Source organism: Panthera pardus, unplaced genomic scaffold (genome assembly GCF_024362965.1).
Source record: "Panthera pardus isolate Hobbes unplaced genomic scaffold, ASM2436296v1 HiC_scaffold_10, whole genome shotgun sequence".
Classification (NCBI taxonomy): domain Eukaryota; kingdom Metazoa; phylum Chordata; class Mammalia; order Carnivora; family Felidae; genus Panthera; species Panthera pardus.
In genome coordinates this window covers 85,721,817-85,744,826 of record NW_026526655.1, presented here as the reverse complement: position 1 = coordinate 85,744,826, position 23,010 = coordinate 85,721,817, and the positions used below count along the sequence as shown (strand labels likewise).

Here is a 23,010-nt window from a genome sequence, read left to right as displayed (position 1 = left end):
ATGAATAGGTTAGTAAGTGCAAAGAGGATAATGAGAGAGGGAGTCAGGGAAGGTTTGGGCTTCCTTTGCGCGTGTCTGAGGAATGCAGGCAATGGTAAATCTGTATCAAAAATCAGGCACAGCAGGAGGTGTTCGTCTCCCAGGTAATGGGTAAATGATGAGCAGATGAGCCGTCCTTGTATCGATTTAAGCATTTTGTTCCAGCCAGTCACAATTAACTTTGATTTGTTTTTACTTTCCTCTTATAGGTTTGCATTTAAAACGCTCTTGGAGCACTAATTGTATGAAATTCTGGTAGCTGCACATTCTCTTTTTGGAGAGGTAATGAGTGAATGAATGAAAAGGCAGGGATCATTTGCCATTCTAAGAGCGGGGATTGTCAGAATATTTCTACTTGACTGAAATTGTTTTGGAAGGTGAGCTGGAACAAGAATCTTGCAACTAAAATGAAGTGACTCTGCATGTGGTTTTGGGATGTTTCTCTTCTCTGCAGAGCTGTTCTGGGACTTGGAAGTTGACTTAGATTTTATTTATAAGGTGAATCCTGTGAAAACATTTTAAAGTACGCATCTTTGAGTCTTAACAAGTAGGCGGGAGTCTTTGGAAAGCTCATTTGGAATTATTTGAAAAGACTTTTCCTGTTACTATCACAGTGTTTTTTCAATATACAGATTGCCAGGTTGTGACAAAATAAATTATTGAAAGCTTTCAAAAGTTTTTAGAAATGTGCCCAAGGAAACAATATGCAAATTGTTAGAGTTAATTCACATGTCAATTTATTGAAATGTTGCTACTACTGAGGAGTCCAAGAACCTTTAGCACAACATTCCAGAACATTTACAGTCTTGTTTTAATGAGTAGCTCTTTCTTTGTACTTGTTTGTAGCAATAGAGTTGCCAGATAGAGCAAATAAAAATAAAGAATTCCTAGTTAAATTTGAATTTCTGATAAATAATGAATATTTTTTTTCAGATGAGTTGTGTCCCATGCAATGTTCCCATTTTATCAGGGAGCCCTAGGTGGCACTCTGATTGGATGGAAATTGAAACCATGCATTGAATGGACAATCTAATTATTTATAAATTATAAATTGTCACTTATAAATCATTTTACCTTTCACTGTCAGATTAGATAGGCCAACGAGCTTGCCCCTTTCAAATAGAAACCAAAAGGCTTTTTAACTCATTAATGCTGAGTTTAATTTTCTCCATCACGTTTCCTGCACAAGCTGTGACTCGTCATTTCAAGTATATAGTAATTTCTGCCTGACTAATACAATGGAGACTTCAGAGGACGTGGCTGAAGAGTCTGGCTTACCCACATTGGTCAGGCTTTGACTGGAGTGTTTCCTGGTTACGAGGCTAGAGAATGGATGATGCAGTGAGAATATCTTATCTTTGACCAGCCACATCTTTCCTTTTGTGGCAATAGTATGACTACATAGGTAACCAAGTTTGGAATTCCTGTGACTCTGATCCTAGTAGCATCTTCTGGGAAAGGAAGGATTCTGTATCCTTGAACTGTTATTTTATTGTATTTAACTTGATTTGCTATAATCTGGTTGCCATGGAAGAAGTTAAGCTAGGGGTGCCTGGGTGGCTCAGTCAGTTAAGCATCCAACTCTTGGTTTTGGCTCAGGTTATGATCTCACGGTTCATGAGATGGAGCCCAGCATTGGGCTCTGTGCTGGAGCCTGCTTGAGTTGTCCCTCCCTCCCTCTCTCTCTGTCAAAATAAATATATAAACTTAAATTTTAATGTTTATTTATTCTTGAGAGGGAGAGAGACAGAGAGTGAGCAGGGGAGGGGCAGAGAGAGACAGAGACACAGAATCGGAAGCAGGCTCCAGGCTATGAGCTGTCAGCACAGAGCCCGATGCCGGGCTTCAACCCACAAACCACGAGATCGTGACCTGAGCCAAAGTTGGATGCTTAACCGACTGAGCCACCCAGGCGCCCCTAAATATGTAAACTTTTAAAACAAAATAGGAAAGAAGCTAAGCTAGAACTGAGAGAAAATCATATATCTGCTTTCTCTTTGAACCCAGCATTCAATTCTGTCACAGTTTGAGCTGTTATAACAAAGTATCATAGACTGTGTGGTTTATAAACAAGAGACATTTATTTCTCAGGGTTCTGGAGGCTGGAAGTTTCAGGTCAGAGTGTGGACACGCCAGGCCATAAGGAGAGCCCTCTTCCACATTTGCAGGTGTCCATCTCTGTGTGACCTCAGACAGTGAAGGGCAGGAACTCTGATCTCTTTAGTCCCTGATAAGGGCACTAATCTCACTGCAGAGCACTCCACCCTCATGACCTTACTGTCATGTTCCAGAGGTCCCACCTCCCCATACCATCACATTAAAGGTCAGGATTTCAACAAATGGATTTTGGGGGGATGCAAACATTCAGTCTGTAACAATTTTTCACTGTCTTGATGCTTTTCGTGGTCTGTCAGTAAGACTATTTGTGGGGCACCTGGGTGGCTTGGTCAGTTAAGCGTCTGACTCTTGATTTTGGCTCAGGTCATGGTCTCATGGTTTGTGACATCGAGCCCCATGTTGGGCTCTGCACTGACAGTGTGGAGCCTGCTTGGGATTCTCTCTCTCTCTCTCTCTCTCTCTCTCTCTGCCCCTCTGTAGGTCACACTCTCTCTCTTTCTCAAAATAAATAAAGTGTTTTTTTTTTTTAAAGAAAGACTATTTGTGCAGAAAAGTTTGTAGTCCTGTGTCTCATCCTCTAAGCCCTCTTTGATTTCAGTTGTAGCTTCGGTGGATATTTCCTCCTAAGTGCAGTCCTCCAGAGCAGTGTTGGAGTCTTCCTAATTTCTGCGTCAGAGCCTCTTCCAGAACTGCAGAAGCCTGCTCAATGCTTCTTCAAGTTTAGCATGGAAATGCGTGAGAGAGTTAACACCTGCAAGGGCAGCCCAAACTGGGGTGGGGGGAGACAGGAGCCTGGGGATCCATGTTTCAGCCACCTACCTTTCAGACAAGGCAGTTCTGAGAAGCACTCGGCATGGTCCTCAGAGGTGCTTTCTTCAACAGCAGGAATCTTAGGTTCCCTTATGGTACATTGTTTGGATTTTCCACCAACCCTACTTTATTCTCTCCATGCTCTCGAATTCCTTGTCACAGGCTCTGTTTCAGGGCAACCCCAGCTCAGACACCCCTGATGCTACCTCCTTCCCAGCACCATGGCCCTCTCCTTGCTCTGGGTCTAGATACTTTGCTTCCTTAGTTCCATTAAGGTTTCCTTTTCTTATTATTAGAGGAAGACAGTTCTGCCACTGTCCCTTCTATTAAAATGGAGTCATATTGCAATCACATCATGCATATTCACCTCACCCAAGGTCCATTACAATTAAAGTCACTTTTAATTGGACACACACCCCATGTGAAGGCATACGCTAAGGGACCCATGAATATTGTTTCATTTAGTCCTTAGCACATCACCAAGAAAGAATCAGTATTTCTATTTCACAGATGAAGAAACTGAGCCTCAGAAAGACTAAGAGGTTTCTTTCTTTCTTTTTTTAATGTTTATTTTTGAGAGAGAGAGAGAGAGAGAGAGCACAGGCAGGGGAGGGGCAGAGAGAGAAGGAGACACAGAATCCAAAGCAGGCTCGAACTCACAATCCATGAGACTGTGACCTGAGCTGAAGTTGGACACACAACCGACTGAGCCACCCGGCTGCCCCAAGAGATTTCTTTCAAGACCACAAAGCTAATGGGTGGTAGAATAAGCATTAAGTTCTGACCTATCTTACTCCAAAGCCCATTTTTTAAATCATTGTCCTATAGAGCTCACCATATAACACTCTTAGAAATTAAAATTTCCTTGCCAAATACTAATAAGAGCAGCTAAACAGATGACTGGATAGGAGGGAGGGACAAGAATTGGCTTGTACCAAATAAGGCAAATTATTTTTAAAAAAGCTTCTGCTCTTTTGCTCAGGCCTGTGGCGCCAGCAAGGTGGGAAAGGGTAGTGGTCTTCATACTGCTGGGAAGCTGTGTCACCACCAGTGAGATTAGAAGTGGCATATGGTGAATGGTACAAGAAAGCTCATTTGGGCACAGCCCTGAAGGTGAAACCTTTTGGAGGTACTTCCCGTGCAAAGGGAATTATATTAGAAAATTGTACTGGAAAAACTAGGGGTTGAAGCCACACAGTCAAATTCCGCCATTAGAAAGTGTGTCGGGGTCCAGCTGATCAAGAACAGGAAAAAAAAATCACAGTTCTTTTCTTGAATGATGGTCGCTTGAGTTTTATTGAGGAAAATAGTGAAGTTCTGGTTGCTAGATTTGGTCACAAAGGTCATGGTGTTGGTGACATTCCTGGAGTCTGCCTGAAGGTTGTTTCATTCATTCATTCATTCATTCATTCACTCATTTGAGAAATAGAACACAAGAGAGGGAGAGGAACAGAGGAAGAGAGGGAGTGAATCTTCAGCAGACTTCATGGTCAGCATGGAACCCTACGTGAGGCTCAATCCCATGACCCTGGGATCATGACTTGTCCTGAAATGAAGAGTCAGACACTCAACGATCTGAGCCACCAAGGCACCTGTAAGGTTGTTCAAATAGTCAATCTCTCTCTTTTGGCTGTATATGAAACAAGAAGGAAAGACCAAGATCTTAAATTTGGTTCATGAAATATGGCAGTAATAAATATTCATATGCCAACAGAAAGCAAAAAAGCCTCCTTTATCAACTTATGACTGAACAATAATTTGGAGTATTGGTTTCTTCATGAGACCTGGAGCTCCACTACTTTCTATCTTTTCCGGCTCACAGTGCCTTACACATGGCAGGACTTGATGAGTATACACTGAATGAATTAATTGTGATATTATAGGATATAGTTTAAAGTGACTTCAGACAGCTCCAATTTTTAGTCATCTGCTTTACTAAACAATGGACTTTAACATCTTTTAAGATTTGTTACCTGAAAAAAGTAAAAGTTCCAACAGTGTCATATAATTTAAGACAGTGTCTAGAATAATGTAATAACATGGTTCTCAATGAAATATGGTGACTTCAGTTAATTTAAGACTATTGGAGGCAAAGGGAAGGGGAAAGATTTCATCTGATGTTACAATATGCACATGATTAGGAAGGTCTGGGTGTGCTACATTGCAAAGGTCAAGTGAGGCCTCTGTGGAGACAGGGAGAGGCTACTCAGAACAGCCTGGAGAAGATCTGTTCTCCACTTAGAAAAGAATGAAAGGGTTAGTAGCCTTTCTTTACAACTTAGCTTGGGGAAATGGTTCCTCTGCCTACTGTCTCAATCTTCTCAAAGTTAACATGTTTCATAACTATTATAATTTTGACCTCCTTATGAACTGACTACATGTTGGGATCAATTCTATAAACCTATCATCTTTATCCCATCGCATCCATTGATGTAGAGGTGGGGGTTTAGCCATACAAATCTTCCCAACTTTTTAGTGGTAGAACATCACATTCTGTGACGGGATGCAACTATGTGACAGTTTCTAAAGACTTCATGAGGTTGTTTAGAACAATAAAAGAGATGTGTATGTGCAATTTCTATTCGTGCTTGTTGGTTACTGTTAGTTTCTTGTGGCAACTATAGTAACTGGTAGGCCCTCAAGTGTGAAAGCAGAAATCTCAGGGCCATCATCACTGGTAGCATTAGCTACACCAAGAAAATAATATCAGACGTACTGGATCGTTCCATGGTTACTAATGGAAGCTATGTAACAAGAAAAAGTCGGTTTTGTCTATTGGATGGCAGACGATAAAAGAGGAGTCTAGTGTTCTGGCACTCAACATACTGGATGAAACTACTTTCACACAGATTCCATAGAAACTAAAGGAACCTCTCAGTATGGGTATAAATGTCTAAAATTCTACTCGAAGGATTTTTTTTAAAGTAAGCTCTAGGTGCAAGGTGGGGCTTGAACTCATGACCCTGAGATCAAGTGTCGCATGCTCTACTTTCAGAGCCAGCCAGGAGCCCCCAAAGGATATTTTTTTAAGTTCTTCATACATGAGAACGAAACTTCTCCTTGCCTACAGATTATTTTGACTGGCTGAATTTTAATGGATAACTTAAAATGTAAGTAACATAAAAGAATATGATTATTATATGTTTAGTTATATACCAGTTACTATGTCTAAATGCTAATTAAGATTAGGATATATGAATCAGTGCAGATAATATGTGAGTAAACATGAACTACACAACCGACCCAGTTTGAAAAATTAGACTCATATACACATTTACATAACTAATGCTAACCGTGGGAACAGACTCCATCCAGAATATTTCTAGACCAAATTTAGGACAGTCCAGGGCATCTTGTCTCAAAATGCCTAAAACCATATCTGACATTCAGTCTCCCTGTGTTTAAGTTGATCCTTGGTTAATAGCACCCAACCCACTTAAAGGTGTTGGATAAATACCATGGATGATACATATGTGAAGTAAGCTATTCAGTATCATTATTAGGAAGACATCTGTGAATTTTAACTTTTACTGATGGAAAAGTTTTCTCTGTACCAATGCCTCCACGTTATTTGATTCAGAACTCTTTTTCATCCTTGGGGTTTAAAGGTCTGATGAACCCAAACCCTTTCCCAGCAAAAAGAAGCATATTTTCTTCTCACACATACATTATGTATAACTGCTGGCAGAGTTGGGACTACTACCAGAAGTTAGGGATAGTGGTGACAAGCCATGGAAATCCACCAGCTACTATTCAGACACCCAGACACCAATGAGCACTTTGGGAAGTAGGCCAAGATGCTTGTAGAATAGCCAGGCTGTCCTACCTGTAAACGCTAGGACTCAGGAAGATTGCTTCCACTTTCTTTTTTTTTTTTAATTTTTTATTTTTTTTTTAATATTTTTTAATGTTTATTTATTTTGGAGAGAGAGAAACAGAGTGTGAGCAGGGGAGGGGCAGAGAGAGGGAGTCACAGAATCCGAAGCAGGCTCCAGGCCCTGAGCTGTCAGCACAGAGCCCGATGCGGGGCTCGAACTCACGGACCGCGAGATCGTGACCTGGCTGAAGTCGGACGCTTAACCGACTGCGCCACCCAGGCGCCCCTGCTTCCACTTTCTTAAGTAGAGATGACTTTACTTTGGAATATTGGCTCTTCTTTCTGTGTAGCAGATATCAAGAAGAAAACAGTGGACTGTAATGAACTTCAAGTTTTAGAAACTTTTGACTACCATGCAAGTCAGGTTTGACTTTGATGTAGAAAAGCTCACTAGTTCTTCCTTAGATGAATGATGAGCAGCTTGGTTAGGATTACAGAGTGTTTTGTCCCTGGATCTCTCTGGTCTAGAGGCCAGACCAACATACAAGGGCCCTGTATTTAGCTGTTCTTTGGCTAACAGCACCCTTACATAACTTCTGCTTGTCACCAGGGACAAGGGATTATATTATCCCATAATTAACTTATAGACCAATAGTATAGTTATCTTAGTGAGGTGCTGACTTTACATCTAGGCAACAATTTAGGCACTGGTAGAACGTAGCTTATTAATTTTTATATTGTTATACAATTATTCTCTAAGTGTGATGATATCTGAACACCGTATTATTTTATAATATACTTAATATAGTACTTAGAGAATAGGTGACCAATAACATTAGTCCATTCTAACTAAATATTACAAGATTTGCAAACAGAATGGTTTAGTAGAATAAAGCAGGCCTCAGGAAATCTGATTTCCCAGCAATCTAGTTATGTGAACTAGATTAGTTTTATTACTTCTCACATCTCCTTTCCCTAATATCTTAAATAAAGAAATAGAAACAAATGATCTCTTATTTTTTCTGAGCTCTCTGTTCTATGCATTTGCTGAAAGTTGATTAGGAACACAATGACCTCATATATACTCTAACTGGAAAGATATACTTTCATTTTTCTTGACCATTTCAAAGTTTAACAAGTTTTATTTAGGATGAGTACTAACATTTTCTGTGGAACTTTAAGACTACCTTAAGTTTATGATTAAAACTTTTGTTTTTTTACGGATAGGCAAGAAATAATTAAGAATTTATAAATGTTTTGGCCTTGTTCACATGTGTCAAAAATCCAGCAATAAAGATGAAGCCTTGCTTCATTTAGAGAAGGGTACACAGGCTTTTGTTAGTTTCAGGATGATAACAAGGGGCAGAATCATAGAACGTAGAACTGTCGATTTATGTTTGGTACACTGCCAGAAACTACAGGGTCGAAAGAACATGTCGACTTATGTAGATTCTCAAGATTTTGTTATCTAGTCTCAGGCTATATGACCGTTTGTGACTCAGAGTCTATTTCTAATTCTTAATCTCGGACTGATACTTAGAATAAAAAATATGATTGATTAAAGGCTAGCTGTGAAATTCAGTAGGTTAGGAAGACAGATGGCAAGAAAGGTAAAACATCAAGAAAAGTTAATTTGTCTGACCAAAAGTAAGAAACAAATTTAGTGTCGTGTATTATTTGAAACACTTGAAACACATACTCATTCATCAAGTCTGAAAATGTGTTCAGAATTTGCTGTTTTAAAAAATTATTAACTTTTATATTTCAGATCCATAACTTCCTTATTGTTTTATAATTGCTGTATCTTTGAGGTGGGTCACTTTGTCACTATTTCCCACTTGGGATGGCAAGTTTCAATATCATTGGTGGTCTCAGTAAGTTAAGATTTGACTATTCTGATAGCTTTTATTGAGCAAAGTTTGCAATGTTACTAATAATGTTTTTCAACACTTAAATGCTTTAGGTTATCTTCTTACAAACCCATATCCCATACATATCGTGCCTTTCCATGTCATTATGGTTGATATTTGTCACTAGGAACTACTCATCATTACAACGTCTCAATAATAAGGCAATAAACAGCATTTCTTTAAAGAAAAAAAAATTAAGTTTTATTTATTTATTTTGGGAAAGAGACAGTGCAAGCAGGGGAGGGGTAGAGAGAGAGATTGAGAGAGAAAGAGAGAGAGAATCCCAAGCAGACTCTGTGCTGCCAGGGCAGAGCCAGATGTGGGGCTCACATCCACCAACCGTGAGTGAGATCATGACCTGAGCTGAAACCAACAGTAAGATGCTCAACTGACTGAGCCACCCAGGCAGTAAACAGTATTAATGCCATGCTAAGCATTGGAATTTCCAGAGTTACAAATACCTAAGTGATCTAAGGTGGGGCCAAAAGAAGGAATAGAGGAGACATTCTAGACTCTAGATAGAAACCATTCAAAAATTGGTTTGATATCAAATTTAGGGAGAAAATATGCCAATTAGAATGAATTTTTTAGGATTCAATTCAGCATTTGTTACTTAATAGCATTTGTCATTTTCCAATTTTTCATATGTGGCAAATTAATTTCAAATCATTTTGCTCTTCCAAATGCCTTTGTGTATTGTGTTTCTTTTTTCATATTCTTTTGGATAACATTTGAAAAGAAAATAAGACTACAGCAGTCATTGATTACGGTCAGGATGGAAGACAGTTGTAAGACCGAGAAACAGGTGGAGCATATATGACGGGAATATTCACTTTTTGTGCCACCATTTTGTAGCTGCTCAAAAAAAAATTTTTTTTTAGCAAATGGTGGGTATTGTTTCTTTACAAAAAATGGTTCTGTACTGGATCCATCTGCGAAGTATAAACATGTCATCAGCACTCATTTTCCATCTCCAAAAAAACATTCCCCATGTCCATATTTGATTTTCAAGTGCATCTGTGCACTGATGGAAACCCTCCCAGCATGATGCCACACAATTGCAAAACCCACACATTTCTGTCTTTGAATCAAGCTTTCACAAGAGCCTGGCCTCCTCTGGGTATAAGCTTGTTTCGAAGTTGCAAAGGTCCTCCGGGTGACCCCAATAAAAGGAACTTCCATGTCCATGGTAAGGTTAAATTATTCCTTTTAGGGAGATGATTTTCTCCATGAAGTTTCTCCTACTTTGTTCCAAAACTTTTTTTTTTTTTTTTTGGTATCTTAGAATTTCTCTTTTGTGCCCACACTATACTTACCTAATTATTAGCATTATACTATTGAATTTCTCAATGACTAAACTCACATTTAAGAAAGAAAGTTTGATTATTCTGAAAGTTTAAGTAGAAAAAGCAGGAATTCGTCTCGGAAAGTTGAAAGGCAACCATCCCGAATTCGATGAGTCCCTAACGTTACTGGTAATCATATAACCTGAAAGAGTGGAAAACATCACTGGAAAAACTGAATCTCCTCATCAACACACATTCAGAAGTGAACTCCTTGCTAAGAAGGAAATTTTATTTTACCTCATTATTTTCTCTACGCAGAACCGGAGTTACCTTCGCCGTAGAGCAAGGGAGTAAGCCTTGCCTGTCATTTTTAATCAGGTTGTTTTAGGTAATTTTTGTTATGCCCCTCATTACTGAATTGTTTATCAATAGGTGCAGCAAGTGTCACTAGCTTTTCTCATCAAACCAGGTCTGACAAAGCAGCACAGTGCATGGGAAAGAGGCAGCTAGGTGAAACTAATGCCATAGATGTTTGATTCATTAGGAGCTTATTGTTAACGGGGATGTCTGATTGTAAAGGCTCAGTCAAGCAAAAGAGTGCAGAGTAATCAGTCGGATTTATAGTTTGCAGGGCTCAGAAAAAAATCAACATAAACCTTTGGATATAGCAGAAACAGAAAAATCCCCTTTGGGCAGCCCTAACCTGGAACCAGCCAAATAAGGTCATGCTACATGAAGGTTTCCTGTTAGGTGATGGGAGATAGAGGCGGATTAGAGCCATATGGCATGGCCTATCATACCTTCTGACTTAAGATAACAAAGCCAAGATTTGTGCTTAGCTGTTTTTGACTGACATCATCAATTTTATTTTATGTTGGTCACCTCCGGTAACAGGAAAAAATGGCCTAGGGTTGATAACACATGCTTTTTTTTTTTTTTCCCCTTTTAGTATTAAGATGCCTAGAAGCTAGTTTTGTGCTGTTAAAAATTTCAAAGAATTAGTAGCTTACTCTTCTATCACCCATCCTCCAGCAACTGTCAGCCCCCCTCCCCCTTGTTTTCAGTTTGTACCTTGCAAATGAGAGGCTGCCTTATTCAGAACCAGATGTAAGGCTCCTAGAGAATGAGCATAAGCTGGTGTACTTTAAGCCTAATGGGAAGTTTTATATGCAAGGGCCTTGAACTGATTAGTATAATTCCCTCTTTAATACAGCTGTCCCTCCAGATTAAGGTAAACCAAATGTTGCAATCAGAGATTAGTGTACCTTGCCAGTTATTAACATCCCCGGTGCTCAGCAAGCACGTCAGACACTAATGCTGTGTATTTATTTGCCATTTCCCTACTGTAACTTGAACTTCTGCACCTGTCAAAGCATTCCAGTGAAGAGAGGGGCATTATTGGAAAGCAAAAGTTTTGTACCTGTACACCTGTTTTGTTTTGTCACAGCTTAGATTTTTCTTTCGGCTTGCCAAGACTGCCAGGTGCTTTAATCTGCTCCTCTACTGGTTTTGTAAAGAAAGACTTTGTGTGCTAAATTGCATTTGTTGCTTTCATATGCTCTCTTTTATGCAACTGGAGAGCCGCTCACCTAAACTGGTGGCGCACACGCGTGCGTGTTTTCTTTTGCAAAAGAAGCAAAGGGTGAGGCTTCTTTCTCAGAAAACACACCTATGTCTTCTGTGCTCTTCAGATTCTGCAGTGTCTTAAATCACAAGGTGGGTCTCACAGCTGTAATATATTTGGCAGGATATCCTGCCTCCTTGCAACCCAGATGTCAAGAAAGACAAAGTCCTGGCTATCTCAGAAAGATCTGGCTCCGTTTCTTTCCCTCCCCGGCCCCCGCTCAGGGCATGCTTGGACTTGAAGCTTGAGCATATACAATAGACACACCAGAGAAGCTTGGGATGGTAGCTCCCAGTTGTTTCTGGTAACGCTGGTCCAGTTTGGGTGCTCCCTGAACCTTTTCATCGGCGTGGCAGGTGGGTCAGAAAGTAAGGGAAAATAATGGCAAGTTTGATGAAGAGGTCTTATGTTTGTTGAATAAAGTGTCTTTGTGGTTTTTATCAGCATCGTTTATTACTCAGAGATTGAGAATCGGGTGCTTTTTCTGAAAAGTGCATAGTTTGCTGTGTAGCTACTGGGGTCATCTCAGGGTCTGATTTTTTTTCATGTGTCCGATTAAAGCAGGTAGCTCTGCTCTTACAGAGCAACCCCCCGATGGCAGCAGCAGTGGGGCAACGCCAGCACCCCCGTAAATTTTGCCGTAGGCGGCAAGAAGCCACGGTTTTCCAGCCGGCCCATGACACTGGAAGTAGCCACCGGTTCAAGTTGGTATCAGTGCTGGGGGAGACGTTGCTTTCCCTTGCCCCCCTCCTCCTGCGCGATTCCATCTTGGTGTTTGCACGTTGATTGCCTGGTGCAGAGTTTCTACATATTATAGCTTAATTGCAGATTTTTAAAAAAGACAAAAATATGTTCATATCTTAGGAATTATGTCTTGCAGCCTACTAAATATGCTAATGCAACACTAAGCAGGGATAAAGTTCTTGCCATACCCCCCAACAGTTGCGTGGAACCCGCTGCCAAGTGATTGTTAATTGTGAAGCACAAGCAGGCTTTGCAATCCATCTTAATTGTCATACTTACTTCAGGTTTCGTGATAAGGCTCGATGTTCTGTTTAAAGTGACGATGTTGACAAGGGGAAAGGGTGTGGGCCTGAGCCTGTGGTTCTGAAGGGGTTGCGTGCTCTGACCTGCCGAAGGTTGATATGGACGGTCTGCGAGGGGATTTTAGTTGTCATGGGGTCCCCAGGCGGTTGAATGGAGAGACTGTCTGTCCTGCTTTTTCCTGTTAGGATCCTGACACGTGGAGCATTGATGAACTCAGCACAACGTTGAATGGGAGCTTTTTGGCAGCTGAGACACTGGGGCTAAGCTGCAGGTCAGAGATAACACCAGTGCGGATCTCCTCCTGCACACAGTTACCAGCGCGCTTTCTTCCCTCCTGAGTGCAGGAAATGGCTCATGTTAAATACGTTCACTTTTCAGTTTTCCTTTCTTCTAAAATGGAGCTTGACAGATTGGACTTTTCAGCTCCCCCTTTTTTCACCACCTCTGCTTTCTACCTCAGAAATACTCTTCAGGAAGCAGGAGTTAATCTTGGTGAGGAAACGATAAGGTGATGCCTGATTTTCAGGGGAAAGCAGAAGGATATGGCTGCCTGGTTGTTGCACAGAAACTTGAAACTCCCCACCTTTGAGGCTTTTCCCTTCACATCTTCAGGACCGGCCAGAAGGGGCGCAGAGTGAAGAGCCTCCTACCTAGACAGATGGAGGAGAGTGCAACGTAGCGTCACGTAGCATTAGATAGTACTAAGAAGGACGTGTTTGGGAAGCAATGCTGACTTTTAAAGAGGGGTCTGTCCGGTATTGGGTGTGGACAGCAAAACCCTTTGCATGGTTTTAGGTGCAGCTGACTTGTGCAGCGTTCCAAGATGCGGAAAACAGAGAAACCGACAGCAAGGGTGACTTTAATACTCTTTGGCCAGCCTCTTCACGGAAGCAGTACAGAAAAAAATTCTGTCTGGTTTTAGTACCTGCCCTAAATTTGGGCTGCCAAAGCCCCATTTAAAGAAAAGATAGATGAAATTGATCTTTGGGTGGTATTGAGTAGTGACTGTGAAACTAATATTTGAAACCGCCCCCAAACCAAGTGAGATTCTGACTTGGGGCATATGTAGGTGGCTTCAGTGAGGCCTGAGCGCTTCCTTTTCTCTGTGTTGAGTACTCGATGCCCTGTGAAGCACAAGGGATGCAAGTAAGAATGTGTGCAGGTGTGGGTGAGTGCCCACGCAGGTAGAGGGGATGGGCTAGGGCAAGGAAGACCGTGGGGAGAGAAGGGCATGGGGATAGGGAAAGGTTTCTGGTCAAGGATCAGTACAAGAGAAAACAAAAGGGTTGTGGGTGGAAGTGAGAGTAGCAGCTCAGCCTGAGGGCTAACAGCTTGGGACATGCAGGGCAATGTTGCTCTTTGATCTGTTACCTCTTACTGGTTCCGGTTCTGTGCACCCATTCTGTCTCAGGAAGGCAGAGGCCACAGCTGAGAGAGGTGGAGAGAGAGAGAGATGGAGAGAGCGAGGTAGTGATAGAATAGGAACGAGCGATCTGTATGAGAGCCAAATATGATGAGCCCATAACCCTGGGGAGAATGATACAGGCTTGCAACTCCACCAGAATTTGCTCTGATGCCCAGTAGCAGTGCCAGGCCTTTTATAATAAGACAATTTTCCAGTCTTCCTCATCCAATTTTACCATGTAGCCTTCATTTTTCTTTAAGTGATTGGGACTAGGTTACTCCAGGACTTCATTCCCTGGCTACTGCTGGTGGGGGACTTCCTAAGGAACTTTGAATTTCCCCAGCTTTAACTTGAGAGAGAGTAGCCAGGACTGAACAGCCTCGCCAAGGACCCTAGAGAAATAGTGGGTGTGACGTGTTCAGTGTAATCGTTGACACATAGTAGGTGCCGGGGTAAATCCGCACTATTCCTCTATGAAGAACGAAGCCAATTGAATTTGTTGTTAAACGCTCTCTTTGGCTGTGTTTTCAGCTGTAGCACTGCCCGAGGAAATTGTAGAGCTTAGAAAGGGCTCCTGTCCTAAATAGAAGGTTTAGTTTTGCTTGTGCTTTCTATCTGCTTGGTCCAGATCTAGTGTGAAAGTTTGAGTTGACCTGAAACATTCTAATCTTAGACGTATGTGGTCAATTGTCATGAGGTCAAAGGGAGACAAATACCTATACAATGTTATTTAAAGAGTCTGGGAAACCCCGTATGTCCTCCAAGTATCTCCCCAATTAATCATGGCGCCAGTTAACATCCTGATATTTCCGCTGGTAGAGTAATTCCTGTGAATAAAAGCATTTTTTCTTGGTTAACCTCTTTGTGTTGCAATTATGATACTTGAGAGAGGCCACTTTTTATTATGTGGATAATGTTGATTTCTTATTTACTATCTCTGTGACGACCAGAAAGAGAGAAACTGGGTACAAATGACAGTTTTGTTAAGGATAATACAATTCCTTGGCCCCAGGATGGGTCAAGGATGTTACACTAGGTTGGGGTTCGTATTCTTCCAGATGATTTTGGAGTGAGATATGTAGATACTGGGAGCACTTCTGGTCAGCCTGTGGAACAATTAGAGCTTCATTTCTGGTCCTCTCTTTTTGACAAGACCTTTCACTTCTGATCACCCTGCCAGAGAAACTGCTCAATCCCCTATTATCTTGGGCTTTCCAGAATCCTTTGCCTTGAAGATGGTAGGTTAGGGATTCTCAAACATTTTTCGACTCTAGAATGTATGTTCACACCTCGGACACTATGCCTCACTTGTGTTACAATAGGCATTGTATTTCAACCTTTCTTTTAAACAGGTCTCCTTTTCCTGACATTCTTCTGTGTCCTCTTGGGAAGGCCTGCCCCTTTTCCTTTGTCCATGTTCTGTCATCTTCACATCTAGTCAGTATATGAGAGTTGCTGCCTTAAATGAGTCCTAATGATAGGAACTTTTTCTTTTTCACATGGTTTTTTGCCTTTGCCCTTTCTCCAGGAGCCCTACTCCCTGTAACTCTGCATAATATATGCGCATGTGTATATGTTTTGTGTGTGTGTGTGTGTGTGTGTGTGTGTGTACTTCTTGTTTTAGCAAAAAATAAGCCATCCTGTGTGTCTTGCAATTGATTTAGGTTAATGGTTGTTTTAAACTACAAAGACTGTTAAGTCACCAATATGTGTTCTCTTCTTTACCTGTATAATCTTGATTCTTTAAGTTTTCTTCACCTATCACATGATTTTTACCCTTCTTTTTTTCCCCCCCTTGGCTTAAAAAGTATGTGTATTTTTTTTTTCTGACTGCACTAGTCTTACGTACGTCTTGGAGAATGTTTGGAAATACAGAAGATTGTGGGTGAGAATAAACTCACCCCGAATTTCACTATCTAGGGTTCTCTGTTATTACAATTTGGTTGTATCTTTCTACCTCTCGGTTTATTGGATTAGACATTGAGAATGCCTGGGTCACTCTATAATTTTTAAATTGTTTTTCTCTTTCCTTTTCAGACTTTCAACTCTCTAAGTTCTCCTCATTCCTTTTATGTTGATGGGTCCCAAGTGGGACCGATATAGTACTTTAGTATCTAAAGCTAGATCTGACTTGTATTCTGGGAAGGTTAGCTCACAGCCTCTACATACTATATTTTGAACTTCTTAATATGCATTTTCCTGCTCTGAATCAGTGATTTATTTTTTGATCTTTGTTAATACTTCTTTTCAAGCTTGAAACAAAAGAAATTATCTAAAAATAACCCAAGACTGTTATCCAAGACTTTAAAGTAGTGTGAGCCAATAGGTTGACACCTTTGATCCTTAGGTAAAAAGTTACAGTTCTTTTGTTGGCTTTCTGCAAAAGGAGGAAGTGGGGGCAAATTACACAGCTGATGCTTTTTTATGCATGAAGGAACCTACTTTTGACAGCTAGTAAACAAGTTTCAACATTTTTCTGGGTAAAGAAGCTCATTCATTTAACATTTATTTATTGAAATAACCTCTATTATGTGGCAGGCACTGTTCCAGGCATGGGGATTCAGCAATAAATAAAACAGACAGAATCCACCTTACTACTTAGAAATAAAGTAGTTGAACTTTTTTACTTTCTATTTAAATTTCCACTTAAAAAGGCAATTGCATTTCACTTTCTAAGTCCTGAGTCGGTTTTGAAGCAGGTGGGGAAAGAGCTCTATTATTACAATATTACTATATCGAATAATGTCTTTCCTTCCAGAAATCTTTTAGTCATTACTCTCCAAGTTTCAGTTTTTTTCAGTAGACAAAAAGGCAAGCAAATGCAGCGGCAAAGACACATTTTGATGACTTAAAACAAATGCGCTTGATTTTAATACATGTTGTTTTATTGAGGAGGGAGATTTAAAGAAAACAACCAAACAGGAGGGGTAAGAGTGGATATGTTCTTACAACTCTTTTGAGGAGTCAATAGGGGGTGCAAAATTAGGAGAGGTCCTCCACTTTCAGATAAAGTTGAACAGTTATGTATTAGAGATTATGGGTTTTGCCATGCAGTTAACTTGAACAGTAATGAAAAAATAACTATTAGTAGCTAAGCAGAGAAAGAATGCGTGAGGCAGAAAGACATAGGCCAGCATTTTATTTAATTCGAATGTGTAATCCATGGAGACTGTACTGGGTGTGGGTCACTGAAGGTGTAAAAAAGTATGTAGAGGGGCACCTGGGTGGCTCAGTTGGTTGGGCGTCCAACTTTGGCCCAGGTCATGATCTCATGCTTCGTGGGTTCGAGACCCGTGTCGGGCTCTGTGCTGACAACTCAGAGCCTGGAGCCTGCTTCAGATTTTGTGTCTCCCTCTCTCTCTCTGTCCCTCCCCTGCTTGCACTCTGTCTTTCTGTCTTCCAAGAAAGAATAAACATTAAAATTTTTTTTTTTTAAGTATGTAGAAACTAAGAACAGAGCATCCAATAGTTATCTTGGTGGTTTTCTTACCCACTTGTTTCAGTGTGGGTGTGTTTTAGGTAGTTTGTCAACCAGACATCAAGAGACGGGAATTTCACTGATAGAATTGGATGGGTTTTTATCAGAATTCAGGATATGCCATAGGCAGTTAGATTGTGACATGGAAATAGCAAGAGTTTAAGTGGATGCTACATGAGAAATTATCCTGGATTCTTGAGGTTGTGTGTAAGAATGGAGTCTTTGTTACTTTTTTTAGCAGTTGATGAAAAAAGTATGTGTTATAACTCAACCGAGAAAAGAGGAGTGTGTTTTGGAGACAAGAACTTGCACAGTTAAATAGCTCAATCTGTGGAATAGAATATAGCTGCTGACTAGGGACTGAAGACACAGACTGTCGGCTAGAAGGGTTGGCCAAATCATTCACAAATGGTGGAAAGAAGGAGGGAAGAAATGAAGGACGGAGGGGTGAACAAAGGAAACAAGCAGATGAACAGAGAAAACTGCAGTGGGTCGTATTGAGGCACAGTTATTCTGGAGAGTTCTTTTTTTTTCATTTTTATAAATTTAGTTTTGAGAGAATGCAAGTGGGGGAGGGGCGGAGAGAGAGGGGGACAGAAGATCCAAAGTGGGCTCTGTGCTGACAGGCTGACAGCAGTGAGCCTGATGTGAGATCATGGCCTGATCTGAAGTTGGACACTCAACCAACTGAGCCACTCAGGTGCCCCTGTTCTGGAGTTTTGATTCCAGCTCATCACTAGGGAAAAATGATATTTTTCAGGTGGGGTTGTGTGATTTACATCTATAATTATTTAGATATGGGCCAATCTAGGGACAAAGCACAGTAAAATTATGTTTACTAGAAACTATAAGAAATCCTTGCTAGATTAACTGATACTTTGTGAGGAAAGATGTAGAGACCCCATGTTTATGTTTTAATCTATTTTAGCATGTTGTGTTTAGTTTTTTTTATTTTTTGAAAAGTAAGCCACAACTGACCCTTAATTTAGTTTCAGATCCACACTTTCTCCCTTTATTTCTCCACTAGACCTTGTCTTTGTCATATTGCAAAGCTTGTCAAGGTTTTCCTTCCTATGTGAGATGAGATGCAATGAATAGTAATTCAGAAACCTATCGAGATATGTTTTTTTTTATTATTCACTACAGACAGGAATGATGTCTTTCCTGACATGTTAGACATCCTAGTGTTTTCACATTTAGAAAATGTACCCAAAACACACAGCACAGTGCGTTGCATCCGTGCTCTGTCCAATAAACATTAACTGATGTAGATGAGAGAGCACATGTCGCTAACCAGAACCTCCTGCCTAACTCCGGGTCCTCAGAGGCCAGAAGATTTTTGTGAGCAGGAATGATGGCCCGTTGTAATTCCTTGTGTTTAGGATAAGTGAAAAGATAGTTTTCTATTTTAAAGGCAGCATTCCTGGTGAATGTAGCCTGATATATGTACTACTTGTTTGTTTGTTTGTTTTACATTTATTTATTTATTTTTGAGAGACAGAGACCAAGCACAAGTGGGGGAGGGGCAGAGAGAGGGGGAGACAGAATTCAAAGCAGGCTCCAGGCTCTGAGCTGTCAGCACAGAGCCCGACTTGGGGCTCCAACTCACAAACCATGAGATCATGACCTGAGCAGAAGTCGGGCACTCAATCGACGGAACCACCCAGGTGCCCCTATATGTGCTACTTGTATTGAACACAAGAGTCTGTTAATTCAGAAAATTCAAATATTTAGAATGCAGACTGTATATAATATATACACAGTATGAATATGCATATATGTACACAATATATGTACACACTGGGAAATATGGAATTTTAAAATAGGAAATGAAAAGATGTTATTTCTACTTTAACAAGAGCCAATGTATTTGGGGAAAAAGAAATGAAAATCCTTAAAATTGTTTATTTTATATTCCACATTCATTCATCAATAACTATTCATATAATATCTACTAAATGTAAAGATCAAGAAAGCACCATTGCATTCTCAGAGAGCTTTTAATCTGATGGGTTAAAGGCAACCACAAGACAAAGTAGACTGTTATTTTGATTAGAGAGCCAAAGAATGCTGAAATGGAATAACAAAAACTCCTAGTACTGAAGAGTCAGTCCTTACTATGTGTTGGCAGCTACATGATACATTTTAGGTGCGTTGTCTCAATCCTCATAACAATTTTGAGTTACAGGTACTCTTACTTCCTGAACCTCCCCCCACATACACTCGGCAGATAAAGCAGGAGAGATCTATACATATTAATGGCTTACCCTGGGGCGCAGAGCTAGGCCAGGCAGAGGTGGGCCTGTGAACTGAGAGCCTGACCCCAGAGCCCGAGCCCTCAACCATTATACTCCACTGCCTCCTAGGGGATGGGAGGGAGAGATGACCTCTGTTTGGGGAGGGGTCAACAATGGGTTCTTGAAAAGAGGTCCCTTGATCTAGGTCTTAAAGGATTGGCTGGATAGTGTGGCAGGTAGAGCTATGGAGAGGGAAGGTCTGTTAGAGAAGAGTGATGGGGGTGCGTGGGGGTGGGTAGAGCTCAGGTTTGGGTAACACAGGGCCAAGTGGGGCTTTGGGAATACGTTGTATTGGGAGGTGGGCACATGGGGGCTGAAAAAGAGAGGAAGGCTGAAGAATCTGGTCTCAATCCTGTAGGAGCTAAGTATAAAATAGAGTAAAAGATTTGTAATAAAAATGGAAAGAATGGATATTAATAAGGCATAATCATTAGGAGGAGAGTTTTAATCAGCAAAATCTTCTTAGAGGAGCTGGATATTAAACTAGGGTTTGAAACTGATGTAAATGGGGTAGAAAAGCATGCCAGCAATCTAGAATATTGTGATTTAAATAGGACACTGGAACATAAGGAAAGCGGATAAATGTCTATTTTTCTTGCATTCAAGGATTGCTGAGGGACAAAGTTGAATAAGTGAATGTCCACCTCTCCCACCTAGAAGAAAGAGAGTAGAAGTATTCCCCCCCACCATCATCTCTGTCTCAGTTTATCATCTACTCAACTGTTCAAGTAAAAAAAAAAAGGCAGTTATTTTTTTAGCCCTTTTCTTGTTCTTACTCTAAAATACATCCTGAATCCACCCTGCTTGGATCCTTCCTTAGACTCTGTGGAGTGCAGACACTCTACTGTTTGAAAGCCTCAATCAGATCAAGTCACTTCCTTGCCTGATATCCTCCAAAGGCTTCCTGTTGCATTTAGAACAAATTCCAACCTCCAAGTCCCTCAAATTTCCAGACTTACCTTATTTTGCTTTCCATTATGTTTCAGCCTACTTGCTTCCTTTCTATTCCTTGGACTCACCGAGCTCTTTCTCAGTCTAGGGCATTTCACTCTTTTTTAAAAGTTTTGTTTTTCCTCTTGTTTTTTGTTTTGTTTTGTTTTGTTTTGTTTTGTTTTTGAGAGAGAGAAAGAGAGAGCATGTGTGCATATGCAGAGGAAGGGCAGGAGGAGAAGGAGAGAGAGAGAATCTCAGGCAGGCTCTGCACCCAGCGTAAAGCCCATTGAGGTGCTCATATCTCGTGGCACTGAGATCATACCTGAGCAGAAATCAAGAGTCAGTCGCTTAACTGACGGAATCACCCAGGTTCCCCTGCTTTTGTTTTTTGCCTGGCCTCTCTTCTCACAGAAAATCAGCTCAGATATCTTGGCCTTTGAGAGCCCTTCTCTGAACAACCAACCTGAAATGTTACATCCATGACTCTTTTTTTTCCCCACACTTGTTAAGGTCACTGTCTTCATATTTAGAAAACTTTATTCAAATTAGTCTTTATCACTCTACCTAGTTATAATTTTCCTCTTGATTTTATCATTTCCCAAAGTGAATTAAAACAATCTCTGTCTTTTTCTGAGTCTCTAGGAGCATTTTCACTTCAGAGGATGGGACTGGCTCTGTCTTCTCTAGTGCTACAAACTCAGTGTCCAGCAAAGTGCTTGGGATATAGTAGATGCTCAACAAATATTGGTTAAATGGATGATGAATACATGAAAAGAATGGGTGTGAAGATGGTTTGAGTAATGGGTGGAAGGTTATGTTTTATCCAGTAAATGAAGTAGATTGTGAAATAACGTACGTGGCTGTATTTTCTAATGTGTTCCATTTCCACAATTAACCAAGTTGCTTTCTTCTTTGCACACCAGCTAATCGACAGTGGGTAGGTGGGACTCAAAGCCTTTTGTGTTGCAAGGGGAAAACAAGCCTGAGATTTAAAAGGAGGGGGAAAAAAACGGTCTTAGTTAATCCACAGGGTGGGTGAGAGCTCAGCCAGAATGCTCTTTGGAATCCAGACAATTCAGTGACAGTAACACCCTCATACAAGTGTTAGGGAGGTCAGAGGAGATGAGTCTGTGACATGTGCAATCACTCTTGATGGGTTTGATTTTTCAACAGTATTTCATGGTGACATTTAAATTTGAATGGGAAATGACCTCCTTGTTCCCAGTTCCTTTTCTAGCCAGTATAGGATTGCTCCTTCAACAAATATCGGTATGTTTTGTCCGGCAGAGTTCTCCAGTATCTTAACAGATGGAGTTTACGAGTTTATTTTCCAGTAGAAATAGTGATTTCAAGGCAAGGAGGAGGTGGTAGGAGCTATTTATTTTTACTTTTTAAAAGGAATACCTTCCTGGCAAATAAGTGAGTACATGAGCAGACTCCACAGCTTTCTTGGAAGGAGTCAGCCGCTGCAGGTATGGGAGAATTCCTTTGGCCAGCCTTAGCCTCCCCGTGCATTTCTCACACTTGTGTTGGCACAGTTGGTGGAGTTTATTATTAGCGGTCTGTCCTACAAGCCATTCATTCATGGAATATGGCCCTGGGAGAGGAATCTTCACGCGAAGTAAAAGTGTCCTCGTTTTTCATTGGCTCTGGGGGCGTCTCACATAATGGAAGAACATCCTTGAATAGAAAGATCTCAGTTCAGAAAACAAGGAAGAAAAGGTGAGGAGAGAAAGATGTTCTCGGCGGAGTCAGCTCGGAACCGAAGAATGAAGATTTTGTTTCGTGCAATGCTAGTTGCCTTGGCAGGCTCCAGCTGGCACTGTGGGCTTGCTGTAGCTGCTGAGTCTGAGCTGAGGAGAGGAGACAGTTCGCTTTGCTCAGCCTCACCATGCGTCCCAATATGTTTTTGATTTCGTATTTTAAAAATAAGGTGCATGATCTCAAAAGGAAATCATTGCAGGCGGTTTTATTCTTTGCTTTTTCTAATGGACAATTAAAAAGCAATCCTGGTTCTATTCCAGAGATTTTCTCATTCCTTAGCACAACTGTAATTTGGCCACATATAATAGTGCGGTGGTATTATTAGATATTATCATGTTTATTTTATTCAGGAAAATGCGTGACACACCTTATTTGTATTCTTTTTGAGGAAATGTCCTGGAATGGGTTTTGTCCTAGCTCCTTTCTGTGCCTGCAAGAAGGTGTGTGTTAGGAATTTAAGTTCCTAGGAATAAGAATAGTAT

General features: G+C 40.8%; 1 long non-coding RNA gene across 2 annotated transcripts in view; it reads left to right on the top strand.

Moving 5' to 3' along the window:
- The window catches only part of LOC109270672 (uncharacterized), a 79,071-nt gene that overhangs the window by 3,603 nt on the left and 52,458 nt on the right, over positions 1 to 23,010 (top strand). For both annotated transcript variants that reach the window (XR_008424581.1, XR_002081633.2), the window contains exons 4-5: positions 249 to 416; positions 5,963 to 6,077. This is a non-coding gene — a long non-coding RNA (uncharacterized LOC109270672). The remainder of the gene's footprint in view (positions 1 to 248; positions 417 to 5,962; positions 6,078 to 23,010) is intronic.